The sequence below is a fragment of the Mercenaria mercenaria genome, chromosome 4, assembly GCF_021730395.1.
Source record: "Mercenaria mercenaria strain notata chromosome 4, MADL_Memer_1, whole genome shotgun sequence".
In the NCBI taxonomy this organism is placed as follows: Eukaryota; Metazoa; Mollusca; class Bivalvia; order Venerida; family Veneridae; genus Mercenaria; species Mercenaria mercenaria.
The window spans coordinates 59,771,930-59,794,639 of NC_069364.1; the positions used below are offsets into that span (position 1 = coordinate 59,771,930).

A 22,710-nucleotide genomic window follows, 5' to 3' on the forward strand; every position below is an offset into this window, starting at 1 on the left:
TATTTTTATTGGTAATTACTGCATAACATCAGTAGATAGTTAACTAAAGTAATCTGTACGGTCGAACAACTCTTCAAAAATCGTGAAGCTTTGATGGTGGAGGAAGACCCTAGACGCAATCCGTGCACTATTTCAATAAAGGCGGGCACCTGGTAGAACCACCGACTTTATGTAAACCAACTTGATGGCTTCCTCATATGAAATATATATTGCCCCGAGCGAGACTTGAACCCACATCGGTGAGGGACAAGCGGTTTGAAGTCAGCGACCTTAAATTGGTTGAGGTAACTTGTATAACATGCAGTGAACTTTGCATTGAAAAGAAAATTATGTTTTTGGTTAATTTATATTTTAAAAAGCGGCAATAATTAAATTGTATACCACCAAGTTTTGTGTAGTTGCCAAGAATATCATGGCTGTCTTTTAGAACTTTAATAAACAGAATTTGAAAACTTATTTATACAACGTTATACATCAGCCAAAGTAAATGTATTTACAAAACAAACTTTGTTTGATTGATGTGTTTGGGTTTTGTATTTTAAGAATTTGCAGTAATAAAGTAATTAATGTATGATTGCGCGTTTACGCCTGCGCCAATAATATTAGTGAAATTATCCGAAGTAAAAAAAAAAAAACATCCAGTTTTTATCTCTACATAACTCAAAGATTGATATCGAATAGGAGCTTATCTTAATTAAAGTGCATATTTGAAGTAATCTTAGACAAAATAATGTCTTGTCTGTTCATGGTATTTCAATGAATTTAATTGGAAAGTTTTGATTTATCTTATATTTGCTCTTATAACATAACTCACATTTTGCAGTCTGCGATATATTTGACGCAATTAATTAGATTTTTTTTGTTCATATACATGTAACTTTCTAAGATCGTAGATTCTTTATAAATGACATTGCGTTGAGTCTTGGTAGTCAATGTATAATTCTGAAAGTATGAATATATTCTGTTTGGTTTCCCATCATGTTTAACCTTTAGCCTGCTGGTGGCTGTGCGACCATGGTCTGCACTGTTCGCTAATCAGTCAGTAAATTTTCATTGAACTCCCCCTCGAATAATATTATGGTACTGCCCAATTGAATGATGGACCAGTCCAATTTAGAAATTTAGCAGGGTAAAGGTTAAGATCGCTATACAATCTCAGCTTGTAAAATAAAATACTATTCAGTATCTTCAAATTTAAAATTTGTTAAAATATTCAAAACATGTTGGCGCTTCAAGGCATGTTCACAGAAGAGTAGCATTTCATAAATTAATGTTATAAAAGACTTGACTCTAATTTCGAAAGAAATACTGCAGTGTTATATAAAATTCGACATAATCGTATCTGCTTAATGTTACAAATTGAAAATAATTTCTCTCGCGAAAAAAAAAATCTTTGTACGTTGAGCAGATTGATATAGGACACATTTACAAATAAGTGTGGCAAAGTTTTAGTCTAGTGATAAGAGAACAAAATTAGGTAATACAATAGTGTTATTATAATAGTTATGTTGTATTCGTCTCGAGTGGATTTTGCCAGATCGGATCTTACGAGGCGGGCATGCGCCGAGTGTGATCGGTCCCTGCAAAATCCACGAGAGCCGAATACGAAATCCCAGAGCTAGTTATTGTTATAATGACTCTTTATTATATACCTCCACCTCTTTGTTGTTTTATAATCGAACGAAATCTTAAATGTTTGAAATTCAAATAGAAATGAGTGAAGTGTTCCTGGGCGCTATTTATAAAACCTTCATGTTATATACCAACCTGTTAAAATTGTTACATGCGTGAGCTTGTTAGAATGAGCGTCCGACAACGTTTTTGTACTTGCTGGCACAATGAAAATTAAATTGAAAGTCGTATCCACTATCCTATTGCTTTCCAACCTCCGTGTAGGATAATGTCAAACAATCATCGTAACGATAATAAAACCATGTGATCATAAAATGGCGGCAGGCTCGGTCTAACGCTTGTCATAATACAAAGGTAAATTGCCATTTATGCCATCCCTTTGATAAAACATAATGACTATATTCAGTATGTTTATGTTTAGCTGTAAGTGATTTATGAAATTCTTGACAGTACTCAAAATACTCTCAACTAGTTGCATTGTTTATGTTTTAACCGGTGCGCGTAACAACGCCAGTTAGTAATTCTGTACTATTTTTAGATAACAAATATAAATCGCTTAATATTGAGCCTAAATATGTGGTGACAGTGTCCGGTGTACCGATCAGGTGAAGGAGTACTGTATTGGGTTTTTTTGCTATTTATCATGTCTTATGTGTTCTTTACAGTACCCAGTATTCATGTTTGTTATAACGATATCAAAGAATTTTTTTTAGTGTTTAGACAGTGTTTTTTTTTCAGAAGGATATATTTACATTTAAAAATCGTATATTTACCGTATGCTATTCCCAAATTAACTTTCATAAAAGCGATGCGCGAACATATATACCAACAGATATGTAGCCTGCGCATGACAATTCCAATATCTTGACTGGTATAGTCAAGACATGCATACTTTGACGAACCTTCGTATACATACGCATATTTCAACTTTGCGTCATGGTTGAATCAGACAACATGAACAATTAAAGAAACGGCGATAACTCCTATTTTTGAACAAAACATATGAGTGAACACTCATTGTCCAAGAATGACCATGTCCTATCTGATAAGCATTGGATTTTGTAACATGTATAAATATCTATCAAAAATAAACATTCCTGAATATAACACTCGTGCTAAGCATATACATGAAAGATTGCATACAGGAAAATCATTTAATTAAGTTTGCAATTAGAACCATAAAAAATCGAGATTGATGCAGTATCATACATAATTCACCATTTATTTCTAATATACAATATTGAATTAATTCTGAATTGCCGCTGTTGCAATTTTATTGCCTACGCAAAAAGATTTATTTCCAATCTTAATCATTAAAATCATATAAAAGTGCCACATCAGATATTCGTGTCTGAAGCATGCCCGTCCATTATAAACTATAGTGCTTACGATTATGCGAAAAAAAACCAACAAAAACAAAATGAGAACGCTTAGTTCAGTTAGGAAGAGCGCAGACCTACGGATCTGTGAGTCAGTGAGTTCGATCCCTGGGTGGTCTTCCTAACTATTTGATAAGAGACATTGTGTGTGTAGCCATTTCGTCCTCCACACCTGTCATGAGTTGCTTTAATTCCTTATTAAAATATATCCTAACATATTGCATACATGCATAAATGTTAATGCGTTTAATGCACTTTAAAAATATCTGTTTGATTTCTATTATCGCATATGTATAGAACTCTTAATTGAATAATTCTATGTTTGTTATTATTTTGACATCGTTTTATCCTTATGCTTTCAGATAGCCCATTAGAAACGAAGGCGTAACATCAAGTACTGGGTAAGTCATTCATACATGTCTAGATAATATTACAGCGAAGGAGAATGCGAATGGTTTGAACAGAATTAGAAGTAACATTCGCATTGCCTTCACGTGTACACCAGATCAAATAAAATGTTTTCCTCGAAAATTCCATGAAATTTATGTTTTAGAATCAAACCACATAGAGAAATATTACGTCTTGGAAATTCCTTGTTACTTGCACTGAATTGATTTTATTCAAAATTACTAGGAAATATAATTGAAAATCGCGGCAGGCAATATCTTCTTTTGTCATCGTTAAAATCTCTTCCTTTTACATATTGAAGATAAAATGTTATAAAAAGCCTTTATTGCCGTGGAATGTAATGGATATCCTATTTAAATGACACAAAAGAATTTCCTAGAAATCTTGTTGATACTGCATCCTTAATCTTTAACATTTCTTGTTACACTATAACGTACGAGTAGAAATACAAACCATTTTCTCAAGGAGTGAGTTACGTAAGAGACAAAATATTCTGATTGACTAAAATCAAAATCTTACTGCTTAATCATTCACATTATCACAATTATTTTCGAATATCAACAAAAAGTGCGAAGTGAATAGGTTTATCTAACCATTAACCTGCTAAATTTCTAAAATGGACTGGTGCATCATTAAATTTGGGCAGTATTATTTATTGCTCTAAGGGGTGTCCACTAAAAATGTACTGACTGAATAGAAAACAGTGCAGACTATGATCTTGGTCTGCACTGGTTGCAAAGGCAGAATCACTTGCTGCCAGCAGGCTAAAGGTTAAATGAGGCGCACAATATTGATATTTGTTAAGCTTGAAATATAATGCTTAAACTTAGGTCTCATGTACTCGTCATGAATCACATTTCTATCGCTCATATTTTATAGACTTATAAATAATTGTTGAATAGAACTGACTGATTCAGTTCGACTTTACGTCATATTAACAAAGTAAATTTCGACTTTGTTTTTTCGATTTGGGGGCATTCCCACAACCTAATAAACATACACAGACATGTTGACATTACTGATTGCACCATATCGGTCTTCACATCGCAAACTAAATACGCACAAGTATAGGTCTTGCTGAGTTCTAAAGTAAATAAAATATGTAAGAAGATCCTTTAGAAAGAAGCATAGAATGCAACTAAGCAAACTAATAGCAGACTCGGTTTGCTCGAGTCTGTTCATGGCAGGTAAGAGAAAGTGAGTTAGTAACTCAGTTCTTTATTTACTAATAACTGTGTTAGGACAGTGTAAATAAAAGTTATCCCCGCCAGGTGAAACCCTAACATAGTCCGGTACAGAAATTAAAGTATAGGTTACTGGCCGTTTCAAGGCGGTGCCCGATTTTCAACTTGTTTTCTGTCTGTCTTGTATTTTGTGTTGCATATGTTGTCTTGTTTATTGTTAGCGTTTCTTTCCTCTTTCTCCTCACTCCCCCTATCGCCCCCATCCTTTTCCCTTGCAATTGCGCTCCCTTGCTTTGCCATCCCCTCCACTTTTACTATGAGTAAGTTATTGTGTCCATCTTAATTTTGGATGCCGGAATCATAAGGCGGTACCCGATTGTTGTTTTTTCCTGCTTATATGTGTGCTGCTGTGGTTTACGTTGTAGTGTAACTGTTTTTAAGGAACGTAGCATTCCCTTTTGGATGTTCGTCCCTACTTTCCCTTTCGACCCACTCCCCCGTTTCTACCCCTTAACCCTTCCTCCCCCTCTTTCTATATTTTGCATAAAATTGAAATGTTCTTGTTGGCTTTTTGAAGCAACCCGTCTGTAATATTTTTCCCTTACAGCTTCTTTTTGTTGTGGGCCTGAGGCTGTGTTTGTGGTGCTCTGTGCTTCCGAGAAATCTACCCTTACCTATTATCTTTTGTTGGACTTCTTTATATGATTGTTGAAAAGTTTTTTACGAATTACACCACTTTATGACTGATTGCTATGAATAACATTCCAAGTTCCTAGTTTCCTTCTTTTCGATACGAAAGTGTTTTACATGATAACATTTTTCGTTGCTGGCGTTATCACTCTCTTGACATTACCTACACATTCAAGACAAATAGGTTTCAGCAGTTGTCGTTTAAGTTCACAGCGCTTATAATTGGAAAGTTAAATTGTATTTGGCTTAAAGCGGTAATTTCCGATTAAAAAACGGAATAACACGTGTAATGATTGCAGTCGTAGACAAATCAGAATTCTACTTTTTGTCAGAAACCTGATTTACTTGAAAAAGACTTAATCAGTGCAGACAATGTTCAACTGCTCCCAGTCTATTGATTCACATACAGTTCTAGAGATCAGAAATTTGACTCCGATCCAAAATAAATGATTAGAAATATTTTTTTGTACTGACGAACGAAGCAAAAAAAACTGATAGTTTATCGATCATGTTTGTTCCAGTGGTCTTTTTTTGTGAATTTATGGAGCGGCACTTTTCCTTTATCCTTTCATGATTCGATATATACCACAGACGATTCTGGCTGAGTACAGATACTTTAGAATCTAGTTTTTTTGGAGTTCAGAAATAAACTTTCCTAAATTTAAGATTTAACAAAATCAAGTGACCGTTTACATGTATAGCTAAACGTGCTACCTTGACGGAACACCAAGTATTACAGCGACATCCATTGAAAACAGACTCAGGACAAATATTTGTTCGTTACTTGTCATAAAATTGGTCTAAAACCTTACTGTATGGAATTTGAAGTTAACTTTAGTTCACAGTTAAGAATTTTGACTCCAGCCAAAGTAATAAATTCTGCTTCAAATGAATGGAGTTTATGGATCTTTAACTCGATTGGCTGTATGTTCAAGTTTTCGCGCGTACGAATAAACTATTGTTGAATCAAAGGGCATCTATATAAATTATCCTTTCCGCACCTGTAACGTAATTAAACGTATAGCGTCTGATGGCCCTTTCACGCTTCCGTAGAATCAACATTTATTACACGAAATTCATTTTGAAAATATTTCTGAAATGTCTAGGTCTGCAGCTCTCAAATGCGGAAATATCTTACATCTGAGGCATATACTGACACTTTCAGACAACATCAAAAAGGACCTTTTGAGCGATTTGACGAAGTTCCAAAAATATCTATGTACACCTTGCTCCGTTACGGTCCCCTGTGGGATTTGTGTTTATCCCGAGCTCAAATATGTTTTCGTAGATGAAAAGCTGACATGTCGTGCTAAAGCCCAGGTATTTTCAAATCGTTAGAAACTGCTGAAATTTGACTCCCCATTAGCAAAAAAATAAGAAGTCCACGCGCATACATTTTGACGGGGTGACCCCTGCGCGTGACCTCTGACTAACGACCAATTCAAAGGCGACGTTCGTTTTCAAGTTTAGCATGTCTGCTTTCATTTTCTTTACTTCCGGAAATAGCTGAAGGTCGAGTGACGTCAATTTCTGTGTTGTCAAAAACATACATACGCCTGGCGAGATTGCATTAAAATGTGCCCGCTGTCCTAAGGATGTCAGAAAATATAACGAAGATAATAGTGAAATGCCAACATTTCGAAGTCTTCCTGCATGCCTCTCAGAGACTTAATTTTTATTGTGTTCAAGTTTAAGTGGAGCACCTCTCGTAGTCAATGAGACTGTTCTCTATTGAAATACAAATAGCCCCTAACTTCTCAAGAAATGCATGATTCGGTGAAGTTACACATATCTGACGGCCATGCTACAGTAAAGGAAGGAGAACAGGTTCGTTAATCTGTAACTGCTTTTCAAACAGGTTTTGCCATATTACTATGAAATATTGGAGTGATGAAGAGAATGTACCACAAATGCACAAGACGGCTAATAAAGAAAATGGGGTTACCGGGAATATGTTCTACTGCCGTCCTTCCGGTCAATTTTGCGTGAAATATTCTGTAAGCAGACTATTTATATTCAAACTGTGCTTAACCTTCTGATTTGTTTTATTAAACTAATATGTTTTATAGAAACTATTTTGTAATGATGTGATAACAAACAGAACTTTTATAGACTTTTGCATAGAGCTAGTAAATGTCGAAACAAAACACTGTTAGAACAGGTTGCACAGACAAGCAAACAAATGGTGTTATAATTGACAAAGCACTACCACATTAACCATTTTGCATTGCATTGTATCTAACACACCGTATGGAAATTTCGTAACCATTTGTTTTATTAATTATAAACATCTACTTTAGTCATATTCTGTGGAATTCGCAAATGTTGTAATAAATATCTGTAAATAATATGTCAAAATTCCAGTGGTTTTATGTGTTTAACTACAAAATGCATTCGTAGGTATATTATATGCTTAGGTGTGCATATATTTAGCATGGTTTCATTGTGTATAAGCAGTGCAATATGGATTAAATGTACATAGCTATAAGTAACTTCCTTAAAAAAAAGTTTGTACATGATAGAGGGGTTTATCGGTAGGATTAATTATGTGATTTCTGATCATGGATCTATAATCAACATTTTGCGTTAACAAATCTACTTATTGTAGGCTCTTGATACTGCATGCTAAAGAGAGAGAGAGAGAGAGGGGTGGGGGGGGGGGTTATTTAGAGCGATTAAACATACGTTGTGTTACAGCCTTGTCGATTACGATGTTATCCTGACAAAAATGTAGAACTGTATTATCTACATGTAAAACATATTGTTGTATCATCCTGGAAGTTCTTGTATTTCATACAAATTTATCATCTCTACTGTCAACGCAGCTGAAAGCTTGCATCAATCACCTATAATAGGTACTTGTTTTTCTCTGTAGATAACAGTTGTTTACAACATAAAGTATTTTTCTTCTTGCGTGAAACAAGTATAATATTTGTCATAATTTCATCTCTGATGCATATTTATGTATTACATATCCCTTAGTTTCATAGAAGGAATATAAATGAATCGCATGTTGTGCTGGGTATGAAATGGAAAGATAATAAGTTACTTCGGTAAGCAGGTGTGCCGATGTGGTGTATACATGTGAAAAAGGTTCTCCTCTGCACCGGAAAAAAACATTACATAATTATGCAGCCTTTTCTTGATGCATCTTTCACGATTGATTAAAGACATCACTTGTTCACGTTATCCTATCCACGACATGAAATGATCTGAAAATGTCTGAAACGACGGTGGACAAGGAAGAGAAATATTTGTGTTCGTGAGATAAAGCTCGAATTTCATGTAGTCATAGCGTCAAACGGCGCGTTGAAAAAGAAACCAACAAAAAAAAAAAAAAAAAAAAAACAAAAACAAAAAAAAACAGGCAAATTTTGACGGACGTCGTCAAGGATGTACTTAAAAATCCTTGGTAACGTGTTAGAATCGAAATAATATATCTCATTTTGTGATTTGCTCTTGAATAAAATCATTGTTTGTCGTTCAGATGCGTATTATTATATCACTCGGGCTGCGCCCTCGTGATATAATTCCTTCGCATCTGAACTCCAATGATTTTATTCAACGACAAATCACTGGATGAGATATATTATTTCTTAAATGAATGATGATCTACTGTAGAGACCGTTCATGATTCATCAGTTTTGGAAATTTCTTAAATGTTCTTATCTTTTCCCACATATAACACATATTGATAACGCATTATTCAGAAAATCAAAGGAATCGAAAAATAAATTTCAGTGTCAAAAACAGGCAACATAACGGAAACTTTCATTACACTTTGGAGATGAAAAGGACCTTTTTGAGACGGAAAGACACAAAACAGTCGACATCCTTTTCGGAAACTGTTGCATTTTATATCTCCTATCGATTTAGTAGCATGCTTAAGTTACTATCAAGTTAAGGCATAGCAATACATATATCAATTTTATACATTCTACAGTGTACCTGTTTAGTTAAACCATCCAGTAGTTTCTTTTTCATCAGTTTGGCTTGCCTTGACGTTGTAAAAAAGAAAGAGAATGTGATATGAAATAGTCGAACTCTTACTAAAACTTAATTTGCAGGATATAAGTCTACCCACTTTTATACTTTTGTTGTCCTAGGGTCATGTTTCTCCTTGTTTCATTGCCGAAAGTCAGAATAGGCTATATAAGTGCACTTTCGTTTTTGCTTTGTTTTAATCATTACAATTTATAACCCTGATCCTGATCTTTCATTTAAAGTTCCTTAAGGCTTTTAATTTGATATTAAAACCAGATAAAGCAGCTGTTCAAGTGTATTTTACTCTAAGTACATTGTTATATTGTTAAAAAGCGCTGCTTTCAATATTGTAAAGAATGGACTTTATTAATCAATATTCAGACATTGATATGAGAAATCATTTGTCGAAAATAAGATTTAACAAGAAATCAGTTAACAAAAGTAAATGTGGTAGCCACATTTTGAACAAACTAAGGCATTTGGCTCTTTAATGTAAAATACTGCACAACATATAAAACGACAACATGATAGCCATGCAGGTATTTAACATTATACTATGTCTGAGTTTGTTGAGCACCATTGCAAAACTTACCAGCAGGTAAACACATGAAACTATCAGGTTTCAGATTATTGTGAAACAATATCCAATTAGAAACTGAAATCATGACAAATACTTTCCTTGATCATAGCTGAATTTTCCTTCTGTTTCCTATTCTAAAATACAACTGGGACTGGGTTGCTTTCATCTCTATCCTCTGTATTGATTCGTCTGGTCCTAAATTGTTTTTTTTTTTGTTGTTGTCAAACTTTCTCATAAGCCATTGAGAATATTCATATATGTTTTGAACATATTTTCATTTCTATACATACTCGTCTATGTGTTTCACAGTTTTTGCTAATTTTTCGTGTGTTAGCGATTCATTTGCCGGGATAAACTTCTTTACACTGTCCTCTAAATTTAACTTTAGAGCAAATGTGGGTTTGTGCACTGTAACCGGTTAAGACTATTTTTCCTTTTGAATTTTGCTGTGTTAAATAATACTTGACATAACTTGGCCGTTGCGTAACTGTTTCCATTGTAATTTTGATCTAGTCTTATAATTTTGCAATTAATTGGCATGGATATTTTTCAGCCAATAATGATACCACGTTATGTACGTCAACCTCCCCCCCACCCCGGAATTTTCATCGATGGATTAAACTCAAAACGACACATTGAATTTCTGACTTATTAAGGAGATTCCCATCTGGGCAATATTCTAGGCATGAACAGGATCCCTTGTAAATCCGGCTAGACTTCTTGTTGAAATTTCTACACTCCCAGCGAGGTTTCGAGGCAACAACGGTGGGGCACGTGATTCGAAGTGAGTGACCTTAAAAAATTGCCTAGGGAGGCTTCCTCCGGAATTAATACAAATATTTATCAGGCAAATACTGTATAAAAGCAGATAGTCAAAGATTGTAACTGTTTGAAGTTATGGAGACTAGACTAAACAATAACAGAATACTCTTTTCTTTTATTAAGGAATATGGATTTGTAAATTATTTCGGAACATGCATTAATGTAAAAAATGTTCATTGCCTGACAATTTTGCTGTAGGGTGATTACAACCAACCAGAAATTTTGACAGACCGTACTAATTCTGTTTGACAAGACATGCAACCTAATGTCAGATTTTATTGAGTTCTTAATGGTATCGACAACTTCATACAACAAAAAAGAAACTTGTCACGCCAAATGTCACCTGGAATGGTTCTAACATTTGATACTACATTATAGAGATCTTCATTGATGGAATATTGCCGCATTTGTAAGTAAGCATGACAAGGATCAATATGAGATTATAATAACGCTTGTTGTTATAACATCTGCAGAGTCCCGAGGGTTTGGTTGATGTCCTATTCCGGTAGGGCGAGGGAACAAAAGTATCCTCACGGATTCTGCCATTCTAGGGTAAAACTTGTAAAAAAGTTAAAAATGAATATATTGTCCACAATGTCTTTAGATGTTCATGAAATGCTCGGGAATATCAATTGTTGTTTAATCATGTTTATCGCTCTAAAAGATGATGATATAGATTGGAAATAACTTCAAGTTTATTTTGGTATATAAGACTATTAGCAAACCTTAACTTTTGACAAAGTACCGTTCCCCCTTAAGGGCCGTACTATGCGCATAGGACGTATATAAAAAGGTGTGTTCATTGCCATCTTTTTCATGACCTAAATGCAATATCGGCAGACACTTTACAGGGTACCATATCGTATTTTAAAATGATAATAAACCTTGGCAACAGTGATGATTGAAATATCTTATTGTCTTTTTTTCAAATATTTCTTTGAAAGTGTTAAAATACAGTTTTCTGTTTCATGTATCTTCCAACATCTTATTTTCTAAGTAAGTAATATATTTGTTTTATTTTCATTTATTTAGACAAATATCGAAGTTTTAAAAACTTACAGCGGTACTCTTTGTCTGACTTTATTTGGAATAGAAATCATATGTGTTTGCAATTATTATTTTCATGATCTATTTTAAAATACAAATGAAAAAAGCTGAAACTATTTTCCGTATATAGGCCAGTGTCCAAGCCTTTGGATTTTTAAGTTGCAAGGGGACGGGTGCTGCCATAACCTTGCAATTGCAAAATATGCGGTTACATCTAAATGCATTTCTTTACGCTATTCTTATTCTAGAAAATGAGTTTTTATTTATCACTGCTCGGAATATGTAATAACACTGATTACTTAAACGTAATGTGTTTCTCAAACTGTATATAATAAATAACTACTCATTCAGATTAAGTGTATAAAACAGTTTGCATCCGATAGAGAAAACAGTTAAAACTCAATATCTAGTTGTTTTTTTTTCAAATTATTTCTTTACAATAAATAAAGCAACTTTTCTGTTGATGGAAGAAATTGTCTTAATAGCATTTTCATTTTAACAAACTATTAATCACAGGTTGAATGCCAGCAAAACACACGAAATTTGAAATATTTTTTAAAGTGTCTACGCCTTTAAATAAGAAATATACTTGTAGAGCCTTTCTAAAGCGATTCTTAGATTCTTGAATCCGATTTTATTTATTGCTAAATATTTGCTTGCCCAGCAATGTATAAGCTTGACTTAACTAATTGTTTGAAAATACAGTGAGACGCAACTTTCTAATAAGACCAACTACAGTTTTATCGTTTTCAAGATATATATAAGGATATGCAAATTTAAAGCTCAAATTCTTGTCCGGGTGCATATTTAGTGTTTCGTCTTTGAAACGTCTAATTTTGATCTAAAAAAGTTTACAACGTACAAAGAATACCTCTTTTGTTTCATTTTTCACTGACTACAGTTACAATCCTTTGAAGATCTTACACAAATTGTTAAGTAATCAGTATTTTTTCAATTTTTTTTACATTTTTATGTCATAAACGAATGTGGATATGAGGGAAACATTGTTCTGACCGTGTAATTCAACCTTTGAATAATATGTTTACATAACTATTTCAGTTCATCAAATCTGGTGGAAGGCTTTTAGAAGACGTGAAACAAAATTAAGCAAACAGGCAAAATGAGAGCAAAATCTGTTTGATAGAGCTTGTTCATTAGAGATAACGGAATGTACAGCGTACCATCACGCACACTTGCATCGATTTCAGAAGACTCTGTTGTTTAGTAACATTTAATGGACGCCATGATCTCCAATTTGAATTAATTACAACAAGGGTTCAAGTACTGGGCGGTATCTTAAGGCCGCCACATGGCTATTTATCATAACCTTAATGGCACACAGTCATACTGGCAAGTATGGCGATACTGGATGCGTTCACGAGAGATAATGAAAAGTACAAAACCCTTTATGACACCTGAAGCTGGTAGGATAACAAAGCAATAATTCAGATTTGCAGTTACAAGTCGTCGACTATTATACCTACTTTTGTCTACAATGATAAAATCCCATTACCTGAAAAAGTGATATTTTGACTATCAGAAACATTTCCAACCTTTTTGACACGTGACCAAGCGAAAGTGACTGTCAGGTCATGTGACCGCTCTGATATTTTGAAAGTCATATAAGGGCAAATAACTACTTCAAATTTTTAGCCAAAATATTGCCTCCCTTGTACACAATGTCATATTGTAATGACGTCACTATTCAATGTGTATACAGGTGATTGCCGCGCTAAAGATGCAACTGTTGAATTAAATTAATTAAAAACATTGTAAAAACTTTTTTATGTGCTTAATTTTGTCCGGTATAATAAAATAAATATCATATTTAGCTTTCGCCTCGGGTGACATTCTGCCCTCGGGTTGACAATATCAATGTCACACACGCTGCCATATGATATTTATATAATAAAACAGTGTTTTATATGTGCTAACTGCATAATGTCTTACAAATGTTTGTAGGAAAAAGTATAAGGTGTGCTCTATATTTCCAAAAGTCAGTATACGTGTTTGATTTTGTATGGTCTTAGATCAATAAATCCCAATTATGACTTGTATTTTATAGTTTCTACTTCTTTGACATTATGAAGTTCACCTAAGCCGGTACATCATGCTATAAGTATTGCACTTTGGGCATCTATTAATTTAAAAGTATTAGTCTACTATAATCTTGCCTGGTTGCGTTTTACGCTTTCAGAGGATCTTCCTGTAGATTGTTCTTGAAAAAAAAAAACAGGTAACGGATTAGATAATTACAAGCAGACAAATAGGTACAAGTAGTATTCAAAGAGACGCCAATACTATTGGTACATACTGAATCGTTGAAATCAAAATTCGTATAACATGTGACAGTATTACCGAAATTCGCGTTTATCTATTTTCAAAGAAAACTGTTTCTGAAATTGAGATGTTTCTTGAGCTACGGGGTACATCGAGCAGGATCGATGTATTTAAGAGCAAAAAATCTATTTGATCGATATGTTTTGGTTTGGTATTTTATGAATTTGCATCAATTAATTAATTTCTACATCAAGATATCTTTATGCTGACGCCAAGAGTTTCATTGCAATTATAATAGGTGAAACTAGATCCAGTCTTTCCTCGCTACTATCTAAATGAACGTGACTTATTTTACATTTGAAGTAGAATTTACCTATCGTTTTGTCGTTTGAAGATGTATTAAATGGGAAATGTTTGTTCATCTGTGTGTAAGCTTCTCGGATCATGGATGTGTAGCCTTGCAAATGACATCAAGTTGTTTCTTTCAGATACCAATAATTAATTCACTTTCATGTTGTCAGTATATCATATCCACATACTTATGGGTTTCTTGTTTAAAGATTAAGGGCACTTCGAAGAATTGGTCATCGAAAACTGAAGAAGGAAAAATGTTGAATTTTATCATGCATAAACAAAACAATCAGGAAGGTCAGTAAACAAATTGTAAGAGGAAGCTTTAGCCTAAAGCTAAAACATCATTTAACGAGTTTTTTTGATCATTACAATGTAAGACAGTAAAATATAATATGGTTTCCACATCAACATACGTCGTTTATTTGTCGGTTGATTACAATAGGGCCTATTTGTTTTTGCAACGCGATATTGAACCTTTTATCGGATAACACGATTTTTCGGATGCAATTTGTGTGCCCCTAGAGTATATGTTTGCCATTTTCATATCTTAAATACGTTAAGGAAAAGCAAGTCAAACTGACAGTTCAAAGTATATTCACAGGAGAGTTATTGCTAATATCTCATAAATTGATATTGTAAAAAGTCTAGCTTAAACCGTACTGACGGTCTGAAGTCAAAGATTTGAAAGAAATATTGCAGTGTAATGTTTAAATCGATATAATCCTATCTGCTTAATGTTGTAAAATGGAAATAATTTATCTCTTGGAGAGGCAATCCTTTGTGCTTTTGCCAGATTGAAATGGGACAGTTTTTCAAAATCAAAATCATTTAATGAAAAAAAAATGCCCAAAGAGGCCTTTACATATCTTGAAATACTAAAGATTACTTTATATTTCTATGGTCAAATAAGATATCTTCACGGTAAATGAATAAATCTTTATCGGAATCTCATGGAAGCAAATACCACAGAGCCAAGAAAAATCACACCGTCAGCAGAAGTCTGTGATAGCACATTTAACTTAAATAAAATTGTATTTCATAGAGTTTTATCATCACGTTCTATGGATGTACATTTTACTTCGACAACCTGCTTCAGAAATATTTTAGCAATATTGTCATGTAATACGCATAGTATTATAAGACATTTAGTGTTGTTATATTTTCTGGTACTTTGGGATCATGAGAGTCCGTTCAATTGAAAAATAATAAAGTTCCGCTTAAGCTGGTGCTAGGGGGCGTGAGACGTGTACATTCCATTACCTCTCATGAACAGACTCAATCAAACCGAGTCTGCTATTATTCGTCTTGTTTGCATTCTATGCTTCCAAATGATCTTTTACAAATTTTATTAACTATCACAACAGCAATCTGTCTCCCCGTACTTGGATTCAATGTTATATTTTCTGGTCCTTGGGGATCATGAAGTCCGTTTAATGGATATATAATAGAGTTCTGCTTAAGCCGGTGCTAGTGGGCGTGAGAGGCGTTGCACATTACATTACCTTACCTTTCATGAACAGACTCAATCAAACCGAGTCTGCTATTGTTCTTCTTGTTTGCATTCTATGCTTCCAAAGGATCCCTTTACAGATTTTATTATAGATATCTAGTCTGACTGTATTTTATAGCGTTATACATTAGGCATGTTGATTATATAGAGAACAACGATATAAGTGACAAAACATTTCGCTTCTGGACATTAGTAGGTTTCACGACATGATATCAAAAATGAGTTCTTGAATTTCTTACGTTCATTATTTTCAGTAGAATAAAAGCATCCATACAAACTTATGCTTCACAAATCTAAAGACCAGATTCAGAAAAAAATGATTTCGCTTTCATTAGCACCTGACAGGCGTAAACCATCTTAAATAAAACACGTGCGTAAAACATATATCTAATTTTGCGTACCAAAAATCATTTAGATAGATTTGCGGTGAAAATTAACAACAACAATGAAGCAAGTTTTATGCAGTTTCGTGAATGATCGATCATTTATTTCCAATTAATAGTAAAAGTTGAAAACCACAGGTTGTTAAACACGACATAAATGAAGATGTTGCAGTACCTGTTTAATTGAGTCGCAAAACTATATTTAACTAATTGTCATTTTATTATTTAAATGGTACGCAGGACAGGCCAAAGTATATATAGTTCTCATATAATAGTTAATCATGTTGTTTTCATACTTGTTATGCAAGATTTGTATAAACCTTGCTAATTAAGATAAAAAATTAAAGTAAACCATCTACTCTAAACAACACTTCTGTATCTTATTATAGACCTATATGCTCCAATTTGTGCCAGTTATGCCAGTTATCTATGCCAGCTGTACCCAATATGAAAAAAGTTCAATACGAAGCCGCTCGTACAGTCACTGTTTTGACTCATTCCGCTTCCATTTTGGAAATAAGTTGAGATTATACATAAAAGGATATTAGCTTATATAGGAAAAAGCGGATTTCTTTCGAATTACCTAGCAAACATTTTGCCAACAACAGTTCATAACTCTAAAATAAACTCAGTTGCAACATTTGAAATAGCATAAACTTTGTAACATTGAAATTTACCAAACATCTATACGATTCAATAAAACTATGGAATGTCCTTGATCTCCCGACACGCCATGTGAACAAACTTAAAGAGCAAGCTTAAAATTTCCAAAAGTTCTCAGGAGAACGTGTCTATACTGTAATTCAAACACGCATAAGAAACCTATGTAGTAACTTAAATAGTGATATACTTTATATCCATTTACTATCCGGATTGCTGTTGTGGGCATTGTATTAAAGATACGGAACGCTTCTTTTTTAAAATATGCCAATGAGCGTTATATGTCAATACCCGTAACTTTCGCCGTATGAATACATCTGTGGTTGTCTCTAAATTATATTCTGATACTTGTAACACGTGTAAATGTGGAGTTCTGCTCAACCCGGGGCTAAAGGGCATGGACGGTAGCTTGTATTTCTGCTATCGTCCATGAACCGAGCCTGCAACACTTTCGTTTATGTCGTGTCGGGCGACTGTTGTTTTCCATTTTTCTTATTCCATCAACTTAGTACTCAACAATTCACTTCATGGATTTAATTCACTAACTGATAAGAGGAACAAAACTTTACTTTTAGTAAAACATATATATAACTGATTGGAAAACTCCCGGTTGGTCTGGTTTTGGGGATGTGGACGTGCTTTTCGTCACAGTTTCGATATATCTAAGAACTGAAGTAAACATAATAATGTGAACACTTAACCTAATATTAACTACATTTGCCCCAATCTATATTTTGCCAATCATATAGTAACTTCATATACATAGTAAACTGCAGGACATTCAAAAACATTAACACAACTTCGACATTTATCCATTATATTATCTGCTTATATTTCGCAAAATATATATGATGTACATTTAACTGGTAATCTATGAATATCATTTAAATAACGTTTGATCTGAGATAAAGATACATATTATGTTTAGATTGCATCTTACAAGAAGGTGTTTTTCTTTAATAGCTACGTGAAAACTTAATCTCACAATAAACACTTGAGTTAATCTTAGAAGAAAAACGTTATTTCCACGAATACCGATCTTGGTCGGATAATAGCTCATTCCTTTGGGAAATATAAAGGCACTGTAATACCTGCTTCTGTATTGAAACACTGACATATATGTTTCCAGACATTTAGCATTTTATATATTTCATGTAAATTATTTATTGCAGTCTGTCAAGAAGTCACAACTTTAGAAACAGCTGTCCTTTTGTCTTGTCAACGTTGTATTTAACATGCCTGTGTAGGTATAATTGGATATTGCAAAGGTCAAGAAGACTTTTTGATATTTGAAGTTTTGTATGTGCAAGAAGACTTTTTGATATTTGAAGTTTTGTATGTGCAAGGCATGAAACATATATATCTTCTGAATATTTTTTTCGGTGAAAACTCATTAATAACAGGTTATCTCAGTCAAGGCATTAATGTCCGTGACACTATTTTTATTGGTCTTTTGTACCAGTGCACAGAACGTCTCGTTCAGAAATGGACATTTTTGTTTTGCGGCTACACGCAAAAGTTAATGATCATATAATGATGGCAAGATCTGCAGTGGTTATACATGTTCATTTCAAATTGCAGCAATTGAATCATTAAAATCAGTTCAGCGTTTCAATTGTTAACCAATTTAACGATTATAACATGCATTGTGCGAATTACATTAATGCTTCATATAATTGTGTTCGATAAATACGGTATGGCTGTCTGGTAAATAAACTGTAAAAAAGGATTCAGAAGCTTCATTTATTTTCTGACTTACTTTTAACAATTGTAAATTATACTTTAGAAACAAAATGATAAAAGAGACGATTTCAAGAAATTGTTATTTTCTACCACGTGGAAGGTGAAGTCCCTTGGGCAACATAATACGGTGTCAATATATCATAACTAACGTGTTTTAAAGTTAAAAAAGGTATTATAACAGTGCTACCAAATATCACAAACTATGGAAGGCTTTTCACACACCGTCCGAACGTTCGAACAAATATAACACAAACCTGAAAACACCTTACACGACCGGTATGCTATGGAAAAAAGTTTATGTACGGGAAATTAAACAAAATCTTATTTTAATCAAATATCATTCGAATCTATTTCAGAAGCATATTTAAATAAATGAGGGTAATGTATATTTACAAAAAAAAAAAAACAACAATATAAAATGTACTCATTTGACTAACAAAAACATTTTGTCGTTTCATTATTTATTCAGTAAGTTTTACTGAAAGTTTTCGTTCATTTACGCGCAATGTTCCACGATCTCGCATATGCGCATCGAGTTAGTTCTTTAAAAGGTCAGTTTATAATCCACAAAATACAATATATCAGTATTTTAAACATCAAAGATGCTTGAAATGGTTCAGTCTTTATCTAAAATGTAGGAATAGCTGTTGAAAATTAAAACCTATTCAGTGTCACAAGAGAATACTTTAACCTTAATCTCAGTTTTATAAAATAGTAACCCAAAATTTACTGAAAGAAGTACGGCGGTAAGCAACGTGGAATATAGTACTCGTACTTGCATTTGCTTAAAATATCCATATTTTCCGCAGATTTTCGTTTGATTATTTTGTCGGTTTTAATGTTTACCATCTTCATAAATTAAATATAAAATTCATTACGAAAAACCGAAGACTTATTGGCAGTTCAAAGCATATTCACAAGAGAGTTATAGCTAATATTTCATACATTAATGTTGCTAAAAATCACGGTTATACCATATTGCAGCTATGAAGTCGTAATTTTGAAAGAAATATTGCCGTGTAATGTTCAAATCGATATAATCCGATCTGCCTAATATTGCAAATTGAAAATAATTTATCTCGTGAAGGGGGAATTCTTTTTATGTTTACCAGAATGATATGGAAGATTGTTCATTTAATGAATGGTGTAGCTTAAAGACATGTTTGTTTTTTATAATACCAATATTCAAAGTTACTTATTTTAAGGTTGGGTGTAACACTTTATACAATTGTATTCTCTAAACTGTTCAAAGATTTCTTTTGTTTTGGAAAAATATATTCCTTTACATTTATTGAAAGGTCTTTTAGATTCTAAAATGGATAAAACATTACTTATTGTAGTCCCTATGACCACAAAAGGATACAGGTCTCTAAACTGAATAAAATATCTCATCCATCATCAATTTTTGATCAAGGCGTACAGCTGTACAGCCATATATGACCTCTTGTATCCAAAGGTTGTATTGCATTTTAAAAAGTACCTAACAAATGTAAAGGTCTGATTAGCTGAATAAAAGTTGAATTTAATTGGCACCTTATTGTGGATAATAAAACAGTTGTAAATCATCCTGAATATGACATATGCAAAAAGCGTAGCGTAAAAATTACAGACAGAGACAGCATTTAATCACATTAGAGGCAAGAACGATAAATATAAAACAAGATTTATGCAGATTGCATATTTTATCATTTATTTCTAATATGAAATATTGAATTAAAACTAGATTGCCGCTGTTGCAATTTTAAAGCCAACACCAATGCATTTACATGTGTTTCAATTCCTGCACATTAAAGCCTCGGTAGCCTAGTGGTAGAGCGTCCGCTTCGAGTTCAGGAGGTCATGAGTTTGATCCCTGGACGCGTCATACCAAAGACGTAAAAAATGGTACTAGTAGCTTCCTCGCTTGGCGCTCAGCATTAAGAGGACAGTACTAGGATTGGTCAGCCCGGTCTCAGTATAATGTGACTGGGTGGGGTGTCCCGTGTCTACGGTGTGATATTCCAGTGAGGCAGCACTATAAAGTTGGGCCTTGTGCTCGCTGCAACAAGTAGACACCGTCGTTTATATGACTGAAAAACCCTAACACACACACACACACACACACACACACACACAATAAAAGCAGAAAAAAGTGCAAGGTCAGATATTCCCTCTGTAGGTAAAGAAATGACAGTTTATGAAATGTGTTTCATACGTCATTCGTCGGAAATTGAATCATTTTGCTTTATGTAGGAAGAGATGTAATATAATACGTACTATCTCTCATAATTGGTGGCAGTACTTTGTTCTTACAACAACAGTTCATTTCTGACAAAGTGTACCCTTTGTCTATGAATACGTATGGCATGAAACGCTTAAATTTGTCTCTTTCTTAGACTATTCTTTTTTTTAGATTTTGATGCTGCTTTGAGTCCTGTTTTCGTGTAGAAAAAATAAACAGTATTGTAGCCATCAATAACTGAAAAAAAATGTGCTAGGGTTATCTATCTCTAAACTGGTTTACATGAGTTTTTGTTTCTAAACTGTTTAAAAAAATGGCGAATAAAGAAAACAAAACGTGCCTGAGTCGGGAATCGAAATTGGATTGCCTTGGCAATAAAAACTTTCCTACCATTTCGAAAGGTACACCACCGAGGAATTCAAAATTAACGACCGTTTATACAAAGCATAACAGTAAGGTAGTTTACATTCGTTACTAACTGAAAAACTTTTCAATTTTTAATTGGAAATTTAGTAAAAAAATAATTTTCATGTGTTCCACAAATATTTTCTCTCAGTAAGTAAGTTATGAAGCCTTCTTAAGAAATAAAACAATAATTTCCTGAAATCTTGAATTTTTCTTTGTCGTCATACAATCTGGAGTCTGATTTTGTATAAGCAAGAATGCATAACTAAATGATATTTGCTTAGATATGTGACTGAAAACCGGAATATAATTAGATATTTTCTGTGAACAAAATTAGATTTAGTTTAAACAAAGCATGCCAAGACTGAACTCGCAATAAGGAGCACGCTGCTTTTACAAATTAACATCTCAGTTTCAGGTACAAATATTTTAGAAATTGCCATAGCAGAATACACGTGTGAGCCATTTGGCCAATAAGATTTTTATAATCAAGTTCAATGACCCTAAAAACGTTTAAAAATTTAGCGTTGACATGGTAACGTGATTTATTTTTGAAAGGTTTAAACTATATTCAAGCTATATTCGTTCAATCATTTTATTTGTTAAAATGGGGTAGCAAAATGGTACGCATTACTCCATACTGACAAAAAAGACAATGTGACAAAACAATAGAAACAATGTATGCACTTGATAACAATCAGTCTGTCGGATTTTATTTTAGTACTGGATCCGTAATGATTTATGTTATGAGTAAAAAAGACATTTATCTCTTTAACCTATCATGCTTACTTTTTTCAGTTTTTGAACAGACTTGTAAGTGTAAAACATAGTATACACTCATTGTTTTGAACTCACTGGAACGCATGTGAACAGGGAAGTAAAAGTGAAAGTTTGTTTGTTTGGTTGTTTGGGTTTTACGTCACACCAAAACAATTATAGATCACATTGTGACTTTCCAGCTTTGATGGCGGAATAAGACCCCCGGTGTCCCTCCGTGCATTATTTCTTACGAGCGGGGCCTAGGTAGAACCCCCGACCTTGCGTAAGCCAGCTGGATTGCTTTCTCACATGAATAATTCAACGCCCCGAGTTAGGCTCGAAACCACATTGGTGAGAGGCAAGTGATTTAAAGTCAGAGACCTTAACCACTCGGCCACGGAGGCCTCTAAAAGTGAAAGTGAAATGTCGAAAACAAATAAACATTGTAGCTTTTAGTTAAATGCATATGGGTGTGCAAAAACATATAAAAATAGGAATAGAACAGCGAAACAATTCATGATAATGTGAGTGCTCACAACAAGTAAACATGCAGTCCTCATTCATTTTATCACAATTCAGGTTTTTACTTTCAATTAAAAAATGGAATTCAAACACATTTGTGCCAAGAGGCAGTGGAAGGACGGAAGTTAAGAAGTTAATCCAGCTTAA

The 22,710-nt window shown here is 33.7% G+C and overlaps 1 long non-coding RNA gene across 1 annotated transcript; it reads left to right on the forward strand.

The window, feature by feature from the left end:
* The first annotated feature begins 1,945 nt into the window (after nucleotides 1–1,945).
* LOC128556402 (uncharacterized) lies at nucleotides 1,946–18,915 on the forward strand. Its single transcript, XR_008370624.1, has 3 exons — nucleotides 1,946–1,986; nucleotides 3,374–3,412; nucleotides 18,086–18,915. It is a non-coding gene; the product is annotated as an uncharacterized LOC128556402 (long non-coding RNA).
* The last annotated feature ends 3,795 nt before the right edge of the window (nucleotides 18,916–22,710 follow it).